The sequence below is a fragment of the Temnothorax americanus genome, unplaced genomic scaffold, assembly GCF_048541705.1.
Source record: "Temnothorax americanus isolate GAGA-0224 unplaced genomic scaffold, ASM4854170v1 Scaffold14, whole genome shotgun sequence".
NCBI classification, from domain to species: domain Eukaryota; kingdom Metazoa; phylum Arthropoda; class Insecta; order Hymenoptera; family Formicidae; genus Temnothorax; species Temnothorax americanus.
In genome coordinates, this window is record NW_027509275.1 from 886,044 (window position 1) to 898,714 (window position 12,671).

Below are 12,671 nucleotides of genomic sequence, written 5' to 3' on the forward strand. Positions count from 1 at the left end.
AATATATGCTGAAATTACATGTTTATCAATTTCATGTGAGAAACCGATACCGCGATCTTTAATTCCGATTATTATAGACAGTCGTTATAATGTAGGAAGACGTGTTGCATGACCACGAGACGACTCTCATACGAGCCGATGTAACATTGATGTAATAACGAGACAAAGTCGGCCGAGGCATGACGCGAATAGAATTTCATTTCCTCTTCCATAGAAGAAGAGATGTATAACAAAGTCTATCGTATATGCATACGCGCTTAACAGATAAACGATGAATGGGCCCCAGTGATCGGAACGCGCGATAATGGACATATAACTGCGAGTTTATCCAAAGTACTGAATCGGAAAAATTCTTTTTCAAATAATTATCGCTCGGCACATTCTGCCAGCAAAAAAAATAAAACTAATCGACTGTATCACTGGCGTTTTATTGATCGACAGTACGGGTATGTGCAACCGCGCGACGTTATTAGACAGACTGTTAATTCCAATTTGAACGTGAGAACTTCAAAATGGCATAATATAATCACCCCTGCAGCCCTGCACTTTGGAAATTATGTTTGTGTTGTATTATATACTGAAATTTTTTTACATACAACGTACAATTGTAAATTTATCCAAATTTACTTTGTTATGTGTACAACATTATATTCAAACCGCTGAAACGCACGGGCAATATTTTATAAATCACGAAGTTGCACCCGCTGGCGTTACTTTTTCGCTGATTGCTCGAAGCACGAACGCGATTTTCGTAGGAAATATCAACGGGAGAGAAGTAGGAGGGAAAAAGTATCCGCGCTTTCAAACGCGGAAGACGTATTCGACGGCCGCAGAGCACTCTCGAGATGAAGCACGAAGTAACGCTGATCTAATAACGGGACAAACGTCGCGCGAATCGCGTCCCGGACGGGATTTCATTTCCTCTGTCGTAGGAGAAATGAGGCGGCGCAAGGTGGGAAGGAAAGAGAGGAAATCGAGGAAGAGAGAGAATCGATCGTTGGCTGTATAATCCGTGCTCGTCTTCCGATATCGATGTCTGCAGCTACTTGTCGAACAAAGCGCCTCCGAGTAAGAATTTTAGCGGAGACAAACCGGTTTCTGTCTCTGAAATGTTGTACATTCGTGGAAATTCCCGGAATATATCGGATCTCGTGCTAATGCTAAATATGTAATACCGTGCGGTGCGGTCCGTGACTGTCCGTGAGATAAAACGATTCTTTATACATCGGAGCATTTTTGTACCGCGCCGGGACTGTCTCGTGGAGCGGAATTAAACGCTACAGCGAGAGAGCGTTTCGAATTGCGCGGATGATTTGATCCTGGATATGATACTGCGACGCTGAATAACTCTTTGGCATTTACTCGTGAGAACACGGTGCATTATAGGAGGATTCTCGATGGATACGGGGGTGCAAGCGAGACAGAACCGGATTTAACGGACGAACGAGGGCGCCGAGCGTCACACCGCCGGAAGTGCGTCTAATGCGTCCGTCTGGGGTCACGCGTCATCTCACTTCCGGCACGACCATTACCTTCGATAAAACATTTCGTTTCGCAGAAGGGAAGGGACCGCCTCTTTGTTCGTTCTCTCTCTCTCTCTCTTTCTTCATATTTGGCATACTTACTTGGCCAAGCTATGGGAATTACGTCGTTGAATAATACAAATTTTTCAAGTTGCTTAACATCTCGTCGAAAGAGAAATCCAAGTGATATCTATATAATGATGGTGAATATAGATAGTGATAGATGAGAATAAAATCGGTTTGCCATATGCGTCTACGTTAACTTATACAAATACATGGTGGACTTTTTCACCATATATATAAGGATGAACTTTTTATTCCCTTATATCTAGTTTGTCTTTATCCATTTTGATAAATTTCTTGAGAGAATACGAACAAGAATATATTAAGATAATGTTAAGATATTTTTTAACCACCTTAGAGAACTTCTTGGAAATGGCTTTGACGTAGAAAATGCCGAAAAAAATTTTTGTTGTTTTCATAAACTGTCATAATTCTTGTTATCAATGTTAAAAATTTTTCCTTGCAATCTACTCTTAAAAATGGAAAAAATAAGATAGAGAACAATGTTCAAAAAAACCCTGACGATAAGTTCAAAATTCTTTTAGTGGAAATTGTTGTGAAATTGACCATTTCCTACGTCAAAGCTCAGTTTCCTACTCTCTCTTTTATTTTTTTTCCTTACTCCATATATGTGAACGCGTTTTCTCGCCACTTGTTTGCCGCATCTTGACCGTACAACATTAGAATAAGTGACAATTTTTACAACGTGACTCTCTTCACCAGGTCTTCTTATCACAATATCTATGTACGTATTAAAAAAAAAAAAGTTTCACGTAACTCTTTTATCTCGGTGACACGTCATTATTTGTAAATTATTTATTTCAGTTTACTTCTCGACTTTTACACATTACTTATCGACATTACATATCGAAATAACAGGATTGCGTTCGATTTGAGTTTATATCGCGACAAAAACTAATGCGACTAATGTGTGTCTTGCGGATCTTATTTTTTATCTTTTGATTACCGATATTTATGTATTTTATTAATTTATCTCACTGAAGATGATCTGATGACAGACCGAACGGTATGTCAAATATTAGGTAAAGATTACGACATGAACATCTTATTTGACTCTGTGCTCTCTCTTTTTTATTTATTGATTTCTAATTATTTGAGCCTTATGAAATTATGAATATAATTTACTTATATTAAAGGTTAAGAGAGGAATTTCCAAATATCACAGGAGCAACAATCCATGTAGCAAGTAGATTTTACAGGCTTTATATAGAAGCTGTAGGTTAAATAGAAACAAAAGGGGTTGCTACAGACTTCAGAGTATTAAAGTAGGCATAAATGGAATATTGAGGTTGAAAGTAGGATCAAAATTTTGATACATATTACATATGTAACAGCATTGACTTTTTGGACCTTTATTGGCTCGTTGTTTTCAGTTTTTAATCATGCATGAAAACACTTTGAAACAAAAACTACCTATACGCTTCTCTTACGCGACAATGAAACAATATGCGCGGGAACGGAAACACTTGCTAATTTTTCAGATCTAACATCACAGCCGCCGATCAATGACCCTCGATTATAAGCGTAATAATGGCCGTTGTTCGTACCTAGATATATTCTGAACGAAGGGGAAGAAATTAAAATTCATCGCTCAGCTCGAAAGGCATCGATCCGTTTTTCATTTTCTCCAACAGAACGAAGCGTCGCATCGTCACGTTTCGTGCCATCTTTCTTAATGTCGGACAATAATGTGCAACGAGATGCAAAATAGCTTAAGTGATCACGTTTTATGGACTCTATATGGTTTAGTTTTTGATTGAGATTTATCTATTAATCCGAATAAAATAGGAAGATTGATATTTTATTTTGAGTTATTTAGCTATCTGTTTGTATCTGATTCATGATTTTTCGACATAAATATAAAAAGAAATCAATATAAAAATTATAGTTATATGATTTTTAAGAAAAGATCGGCGAGGTTTATAACGGAGAAGAACGGAATGGTGGATGCGTTGGATTCGAAAGAAAGATTAGCTCGAGGGAGCCGAGCCAATGAAACAGGAGTCCCTTTTACCATCCAGATTGGCCGCCGTATTGTTTTAAGGGAGGCTCGACGCATGCGTGATCCTATGCGTAGGAGGACCGGCCACGGTTCATGGCCTGCGTTCGATATCCCCTCGCGATTTTCTGGAAGTTGCTGATCGCAGCTTACCCGTTCACTCGAAAATTTTGTCGTGCCGCGTGAACATATCACACACGTTTTCTCATAGTTTGTATTACAAAACTGATTAAAAAGTCAGAAATTAGCTTTAAATAAATTTTAGAAATTTACATTTGAATGCACAGAAAAAAAGAAGTCAGATCAACGCTTATATATTTGTATATACGCAAGAATATATAATCTTCTTATAAGAATTTTAACTTTTTATTTTACCTTTTTTTTCTTGATTGAACTACATAAAACTACGTTTAACTTAATATATAAAGGACTTCATTCAAGCAAGTTTTCTTCGTTTAATGCAATATAATTTTATTTCAAGATTTTATACATTCTTGCGTATATATAAAAGTGTTGATTTGACACTTTGTGCTAAGGCGTGATTTTAAACCATTATTCGACAGGATAAAAAATGTATGAGATAATGAGAGAATAGTAATCTTGTTTCCTTTTTTGGAAATATCATAAGATCCATATCCGGAGGGCAGGTATAAACGGACTAAAATACTTCAGCTTTTAGAGCTGGAGTGCATTTATCGGTTTCCTCGAGACACAAGACTAAACAACTAAAAATCACCAGTATCACTTATCAGTGAAGTCTCGCTTATTAGTGGAAAGATCAAAGAAAGAGAGAAATGGCAAATAAGATAAATGCAAAAGATATATAGTTGGAGAAAGATAGTCCCTTCAAAAAGGTCGCCGACTCTGAACTTGTTAAAAGCTTGTCAATCATTGTTAAAAGCTTGCTAGATGCACCACCTATAGATGCCGCGAAACAAATACCTGTACCCACAGCCACCCACAGCCAAAGATAAGTGTCAGATGATATTAGCTTTCAAAAACAGCCATTAGCTTTGAAAGTTTTCAAATCTCATCTTACTTCCTTCCTCCTCTTTTCTTCTCTCTCTCTCTCTCTCTCTTTCTCTCTCTCTCTCTCTCTCTCTCTCTCTCTCTCTCTTTCTCTCTGGATTTTCTAGAGGGGGGTTTGTAGATTTTTATACAGTTTTACTGTCACTATTATACGAATTCTAAAATTCTTTCGTATCATTTTTCAAGGATTGATCGACATCTTCGTGACAGTTCGACCATTCGTAACATAGTTTCGCGATTTACATATATAGTTATGGATATTTCTTAATTATGTTTTTACCTGCAGATTACTTTCACGCGTATAAAACTTCTGCGACGCATCTCTCATGGTGGAAATTGTTAAAACCGAGAGGCAGAGGTGCGCATTAAAATCATTCGCGGCGTTATTATGCGACTGGGTATAAATAAAAAAATGCAGCGTCGCGTGGCGGGTTCCACAATGTAGCGACCGTGCGGCGAGGATTATCCGACGTTTTCGCAGAGGCGCACTAAGCGAATCGACAAAGACGAAGAAGCTGAAATGTGTGGCGAAAAAAAAAAAGAGAAAAAGAGATAGAGGGGGCGAGAGAAAGATGAAAACGAGAGAAAAGAGAGGGTGGTGGTGGAAAGCGCGACAAAGAGAAGCGATAGCGGCCGAGCGTTTGCTTAATCTCCATCGACTTTGTGTTGTTAATGAGCCAGATATGTTTTATGCGTTTGCGCGTGCACGCGAAAATTACGAGACACGAAACAAAGTGCCGGACGAGAACGACAGGTGAGGCGGGAATGTCCAGTCTTTTACATCAGTAACGAGAAAACTGTCGATTATATGGTTCCCGACTGAGAAGTAAAAAGCATAATTTTTTTATTTTTGCGTCGTAAACGGGGGACATGATTAAGCAATTTTCTCATGCTGTGTTGATGGATCAATTAGTCGATCAAATTTGGGAAGATTTTTTTTTTTTTAATTAAAATTGTGGATTCTTGACAATTTTGAAATTTCCAATACATTTTTTTATGTGCTGAAGAGGTTAAATATCAAAATTCTCATTGAAACTGGATCGAAATCGTGAAGTTTTTTGCCCTCGCGGTAGAGTGCAAATCAGTATGGCACGAAACACGAGATCGAATCGAATCCGGCGATGGACAAACCATCGATTCGATCGATCAATTAAAAGTGCAGCGCGTGGAATGCGCTCGCTGAAGCGCGCTATTCGCGAGAAACACTAAATGGAACGAGCGCGCGGAACGGAACGGTTGTTTCTCCGGGCGGATGAATGCGGACGACGCGGGTTCTCGACGCGAGTTTTAGGGTGCTCTTCTCGGCTCTCGAACCAGTTTAACCCATGATAAAACGGCCCGATGCTTTCAACGCTTCGTGGAGCATTTCCAGGCGGGCTTTTTAACGAAATTTCGACAAGATATTCGATGCGATACCCCGGCGCTAATAAGCGTAATATATTAAGGAGCCTTTTGTCGCGTCTTTCAGCGGTCCGAATCCTGTTGGGATTGGATTCGGATGAAAGGAGTGAAAAGAGAAGTGCAAGTTTGTGTGACAGAGAAATAGGGGAAGAATCGGAAGGACGGCAAGAAGGAACGCCAGAGAGATTTGTAATATATATTATATGCGCGAGAGGAGAAGAGGTAGAATTCAACACAGAGGATTCACAACCGCCCCGTATCTGAGTGCGAGACAAATGTGTTTCACGATATGGAGACAAAACGCAGGCGACGACGACGACGACGGCGGCATTGGCGACGGCGGCGGCGACGGCAGCGGCGACGGTGACGACGACTCGTCACCGTCATTCGTTTTCACGTTTAAACGGCCGCGAGGTGGAGGCGAGGCGGAAGAAGAAGGCGAGAAGGGCCGTGTTGCTTCGAAGCCAATGAAACGGCCGATGAAAGGGGCCCTCCTTCTCCCCCTCGCCCGGCATTCCTGCGCCGGGGCCCGGGCGTCATTACTCAAAGGGGATACTGTCGCGATGGCTCGTCCGGCTCGTGGATCTTTCTAAAGGAAACAGCTCGGAGAAGCGAGCACATCGAGGAACTGTGTGACGCCGCGAAGAAATCTGTCAGCCAATGATGCGCGTCGGCGAGCACGCTCTACCTTCAGATTTATGAGCGCGACCCATCTCTTCTTCCCTACAGTTCAGCAGCGTAATATTTTCCCGCGTGTCATCGAAACAAACCTTGTATTATTTCTTTCTATCTTTGATGTATGATTACATCAATGCTCAATTAACACCCGCGAATTCATCAATATCACGGTGCCAAATACGATTCTAATCTCATTATTGTGACACATTGTAAGTAAAGTATCTAGAGTCTAAAACCGGGAAGTATTGACGAAAAAATTATTTCCTTCCGCTGCTCTCTCGATCACGTTACGTAAGCGGAATCTATACTTCGCGGTCGCACGTCGCCATTTTCTTCGTATGAGATCTTTTCTTCGATCCCATCGGCGATTCTTCGACGGTAGAGAAACCGGTCGCACATTCTGTTATGAAATAACGAGTGTCAGCGAGAGCATGAGGATGGGCGGAAGAACGGGTGGCAGGCTGCCTCTCTCTCTCCTTTTCTCTCTCTCACTTTCGAATAACGCGAAGCGTAACACGTGGGCGCGGAGTGCCCGGAGAGAAGATAAACGGATTACGGGCGCTTTGTGTCAACGTGATCCGCTTCCCTTGCACCCGAGTGCCGAGCCCCGTGCCCGCCGTCCGACTATCTTCAATGCGATATTACGCGCTCCAGTGCTGGTAACACCGTTCGGTTTGCAGGACGCGCAGTCGCTTCGGACCGATAACCAATTTTCATTACTCTATATTAATTTCAGAGATGCTCGGCTTGCTCAGCCCGATGGGCTGGCCGCCGAATACGCGGCGCCATGTTAAAATACTTGAGAAAAAACTGCGAAAAAGAGTAATGGCAAGGTGAAAATATGCATTGCATTCGCCTAGATTGTAAAAAAGAACAGGTAATAGTGAAACTGTGCGCCTTAGATAATTCATCAATCGTTTTCGTGATAATCTCTTACAGTAAAATAGTTTATTGTCACTTTAAAACCGACCCATTTCGTTAACTTGTAATTATTTCGCTGTATACGTCGGAAAACGTTCCCGGAACGTCGTGCTCCGAGCTATCCGACTTTATTATGGAATCCACTTATGACGGGACAAGGTGACCCAGTCATCGCTCGATGACAGAGACGAGACCATTGTGCCGTTCAGGATCGGCAGTAATCGGTGTATAACGGTCTCTCTTGCTTATGCCGCCGGAGATGAGATCGAGGAGAGACACAGGAGACGCGAAACGCGGGCACGCGCGCACATTCGAGGCGATAGGAGGTGATGGAGGAGGAGGAGGAGGAGGAGGAGGAGGAGAAGGTAGAGGAGAAGGTGAAGGAGAGATGAACGTGGGTGGGAAGCCCCCTCATGCGGATCCATCGCAGACGCATTCCCTTCTCCGAGGATATCTCCTCATTGTACTCACCCCTTAATCAACAGCTCCCTGCCGTCCTTCGTGGCCGTTCGATGCTTATTGATATAGCTTACCCCTCCGCCTGTACCCGCCATATATCCCCGATCATATATGTATAAACGCGTCCACGATCGCGTACATACACGCACATATGTGTCTGTCTCTCTCTGTCTCTCTCTCTACGCCGCGTTTTCTCTTTTCATATGTACCTGTGCACGTGGATGTGTATGTCGTATGTGACGTCCCATAGCCGCTCACCATGGGGTATTTGCATGACAACGTTGGTAAGCGCGTACGCGCGTGCCTCTCCGTCCTTCGCACTCGCTAATTAGCCGGCGCTACATACCGGCGTGGATTAACGAGAATATTGCATTTTTAATAGAGTCCGCCCCCCTGCGGCTCACGCATAGCAAGTATCGCGGGAATTCTCCCGTGCGGGGTATTAGGGTGGTCGGCGAGGGTGTCTCGCGGTAGTGATTTCAACGACGACCTCGTCGCATGCCTCGTTGCCCGTTAAGGATCAACGCGAGGAGGACTTTGATGTATTTCCCTGCGACTGAACTTTCGGACGGATTTATTAAGGGACACAGTAAATCGCGGCAAGCCCTTGTGCGGAAAGCCGATCTCGCGCTTCTCGCTATTACTCGCGTGAATGCGATTCAGAGAGCCGCCCTCTCCGCTAAGTTCCGTACGAACGATATGCTAACAGAGAACCAATACCTGCGCCATAATGGACGCAGACAGAAACATAGTTCAATTTCCCTTATTATTAATATTAATCGTAATTACCTGTAACTTCTGATTGATTGCTAAAGTGTATTTATTGCCTTAATAGGACGTTCCATTTTTTTTCATAAAGAGCGTTACTCGATGAATGCACGATGAAATTAACACAATTTTAAGAATGTCTGTGAAACTATTGTATGCCGTGAAAAGTGTACCATCCATTTAGGAACTACAAAAAGATCGGAGGCGTACTCCATCGATAAGCCGATTTCCCGAATTCAATCTGACACCGGCGTGCACGCGCTCGGGATGCGCTGCAGTTAGTCGACAGTCGACACCTCCACTCTTTTCTCGAAAGGGCTGTTCACCGGTGGGCAATTTTTTTTCAGAAGGGGGATCAATTTAAACGCTCAAAGAAAATCCGCGTGCATCCCTCGGGTACTGGTCGGTCCTCCGCTCGAGCTCGTTCGCTCGACTAGCTCCGCTGATTGCTGCTGCATCTTTGATGACCTCGTCCAGACGAAGAGAAGAGGAAAGTCTGGCTGTGCAGATCGGGAACAGGCGGCCCAGCTCCCTCCTTATCCCCGCGCGGAACCTTGTGCAAAGAGCGAAACGTTGAGATTGATATTTTAACAGACGGATTACGTAAGAAGGGCGGGAGGGGCACGGTCGCTTCGCTTCTGCGAATAGGGCACCGACGACGTCATAATCCTCAACGAAAGGCGTCGTCGTGACGACGCTTAATCGATATCTACCGCTCGTTTCTTTTCGGTATTTTAACGAACGTACATGTTAGAAACAGAAAGGACCGGAACTAATGTTGGATTTTTATTCTGTTTGCAGGTATCTCGAGTTCCTGTTTTGGAAGAGAGACGATGGACGATGGTAAGTGACAAATTGACCGAGTATTCTACTTAAAGTAAGAGATGTCATGTCTTAATTGCCCAGATATTTTTGTCGATTCTTATTTTTTTTCGAGCTTTTATTATCTTAACTAATGTCTTTTCTACTAATGTAGATTAACTCTCAGTCTAATTTACTTCTTATCTAAAACTTTCTAAAAGTTCTAAAAATTAGAAAATAATAAATAATAAATAATTAAAAAATAAAAAATAAGTTAAACCGAGGTAGTTAAAGTTAATCTACCTTGGTAGAAATAACACGGAGATAACTAACACACACGTTATCTAACGTTAGTTAAAAGTTAATGTTACTTGGTGTTTTTAAATATGTATACAACATATGTATAATTTGCGAAACTACCGATAAACCGTCAATGATTACGTAATCAGCATCGGACGACTTGTTTTACGTATCATTATAAAGGCCGATAGATTTTTTGTCCTTTTGGTCGCTATATAGGTATATCTAAATATTTCGACATTTTTGAAAGTACGAAGTTGTTATCGGCGAAATCAAAGCGAGCTTACGTGACTCGCTGCAGCGACGACGTTCGTCGTTAAACGACGGATCCGTAACTCTATACATATATAGGGACCGCTCTAGACCGGATACATATTAAGCGCTATCGTCGACGAGGCGTTATTAATCGAGTCATTGCGAGCCGAGGTGAGGATCTTCGACCTTGCGAGACGTGGGTGTGGGCGACTGTTCCTACGTAAAACGACGACCGGGGGGGGGGATCAGGCGGCGTTATTAATAACCGATAATTTGATACGCTTCCAGCCATCCATCCTGCCGTCTCCCGATCACGATCTTCCTTCTGACGCACTTTGATACCCTTCGTCTATGTATTGCCTGTGCGTGTACAGGCACGGTACACGTGTTCGTTGATACGCGCGTATCGGTCTTTCCGTGCGAGATTCAATCGAGAGTTCGTTCTGACATCAATCGATCCGGTAGAAGATCGAACGAACGTAGCTTCACGAATGTTTTTGACTTTATCTTTGGCGATGTTTTCGTTTCTTTCTCTCATTTCGTGTTGGTTGAGTAAATATATAGGAGACAATTGTATTTTATCGTATTTATCCAGTAGTTTGACATCGTTCAAGGATTGCATTATTCCATTTCAATATCCTTTTGAATTTTTTCAGTGAACAATGAGGTTGAAATACTTCTTCTATGCTAGTATAACAAATATGTTATGCAAAGCCAATATAAAAATCAGCATGAGATATATATATATATATATATATATATATATATATGTATAGATATAAAAATCTCATAATTCGAATGAATATTTCATATAAAGAACGGACATAATATCCTCTGGATTTTCATTGGGATTTCGTATAGCCGTGGCCGGCAATCAGAAACACATTATCGGACAACCGACTGGCGTAATATGTTTGACCGCGTGTTCAAAAACACCTCCTCTCCTTTCTCTCCCGTTGGACGAATCTGTCCTTTTGCCGGCATTCGATTCCTGCTTTTTATTCTAACCCATGGATCGTCAAATCCATGAAGAGCTTTGATCCTGCGCGCAGTTTTTGGCAGAAAATGGCATCGATTTCACGGCCGAAAATGGATACATTTTTTCAAACAAGTCTTTATTATTTTGGTATTCCGATGCGCCTTTGTAACAGACGTTAAAAACAAGATTTTAATTGGAACTGTTCCGTATATGATATGATTTAAATATTGATTAATGCAATTAACTGTTTACGTGTATCTGATATATTAATGACAGACGCAACAAAAGCTGGCACTTTCGCGCATTGATATTGCCATTCTCTTACGTCAAGTATCTGATAAATTCAAATTATGTCGAAATTGAACTACGGAATCGATGATAAAGCTCGCGAAACTCTCTAACTGGCCGAGTTTCTACAACTCACGAGATACGCTCATCCATGACCCCTTGGAACGCACCGGCTCGACGTTCCATCGTCGCTTTTCGTTTGGTCCCACTCCGTGTTCCTTTGCGCGTCACTCCCTCGTAATTAATCATTTCTCCCTGCCCCATCTCCTCGCGTCGCGGATCTTTACTCCTCCGGGCGTCAAACGGAGGCAGTATGGCCGCGACGAGCTGCGTCAGGACGGCGATATATAAGCCTGCACCTTTGGAGGGTCTATCCTACCTACAGACTCGCGTGGATATGTGCAAATGTCCGCAATTTGACGGCACGAAGCGTGCTGACGAATGGTCGCGAAACATACCCGCATCTTTCTCGAAATGCAACGAAGCGATCTTTTGCCTATTTGTTGTAATTAATCCTTCTGAAATTAATTCTCGCTTTCAAGCGTATATGATTATGATTCGATTAATACAAATTATTAGCGATGTCCCATTTTATTCATATAATTAATAACTGCTATGTATACATATCTATGTATCTACTTGATATTATGTTAGGTATATACGAGAAGCCTCGAGTATCTCGAGAAATATCTCGTAAATAAACTCGAAGCGTTATGAAGATTTTGTATATGCAACAGGATATTGTAAAGTATGCAAATTGCAAACAAATCTGCGTAGAGAATTTACTTTAATCGTTGCGGTCTTCCTTGTAACCAAATAATCTTATAATCTTATAAGCAAGAACTTTTTCTTCTTTCCGGTTAGATGTGAAATTATTCTATATGTTTTCCTCGCACACTTTTTTTTACATTTTTTGATCCTTGATTATAGCATTATTATACATGCAGATTATTTTCATGAATTTCTCTTGCGTCTGTCACTCACTGAAAGACTGAGGATCTAGCCACGATCTTATTTCTTTCGGGCGCGTTTCCGAAGAATCGCGAGGGCATAAAAGAGAGTCGAGGACGCCAGAACAAGTGCGGAAGAAGCGCATATTGCGTTCGAATGATATTTCGACCGAAGTGAAAAACTGCTAGGAAGGGACGCGGTATACGACGCCAAGAAAATCATTTCTCGTGACTCC

The 12,671-nt window shown here is 42.0% G+C and overlaps 1 protein-coding gene across 12 annotated transcripts in view; it reads left to right on the forward strand.

Moving 5' to 3' along the window:
• Soxn (SRY-box transcription factor soxNeuro) overlaps positions 1-12,671 on the forward strand; it is a 280,350-nt gene that overhangs the window by 132,278 nt on the left and 135,401 nt on the right. For all 12 annotated transcript variants that reach the window (XR_013256103.1, XR_013256102.1, XR_013256108.1 and 9 more), the window contains exon 5: positions 9,664-9,705. The gene's annotated coding sequence lies outside the window, so the exon portion shown is untranslated. The remainder of the gene's footprint in view (positions 1-9,663; positions 9,706-12,671) is intronic.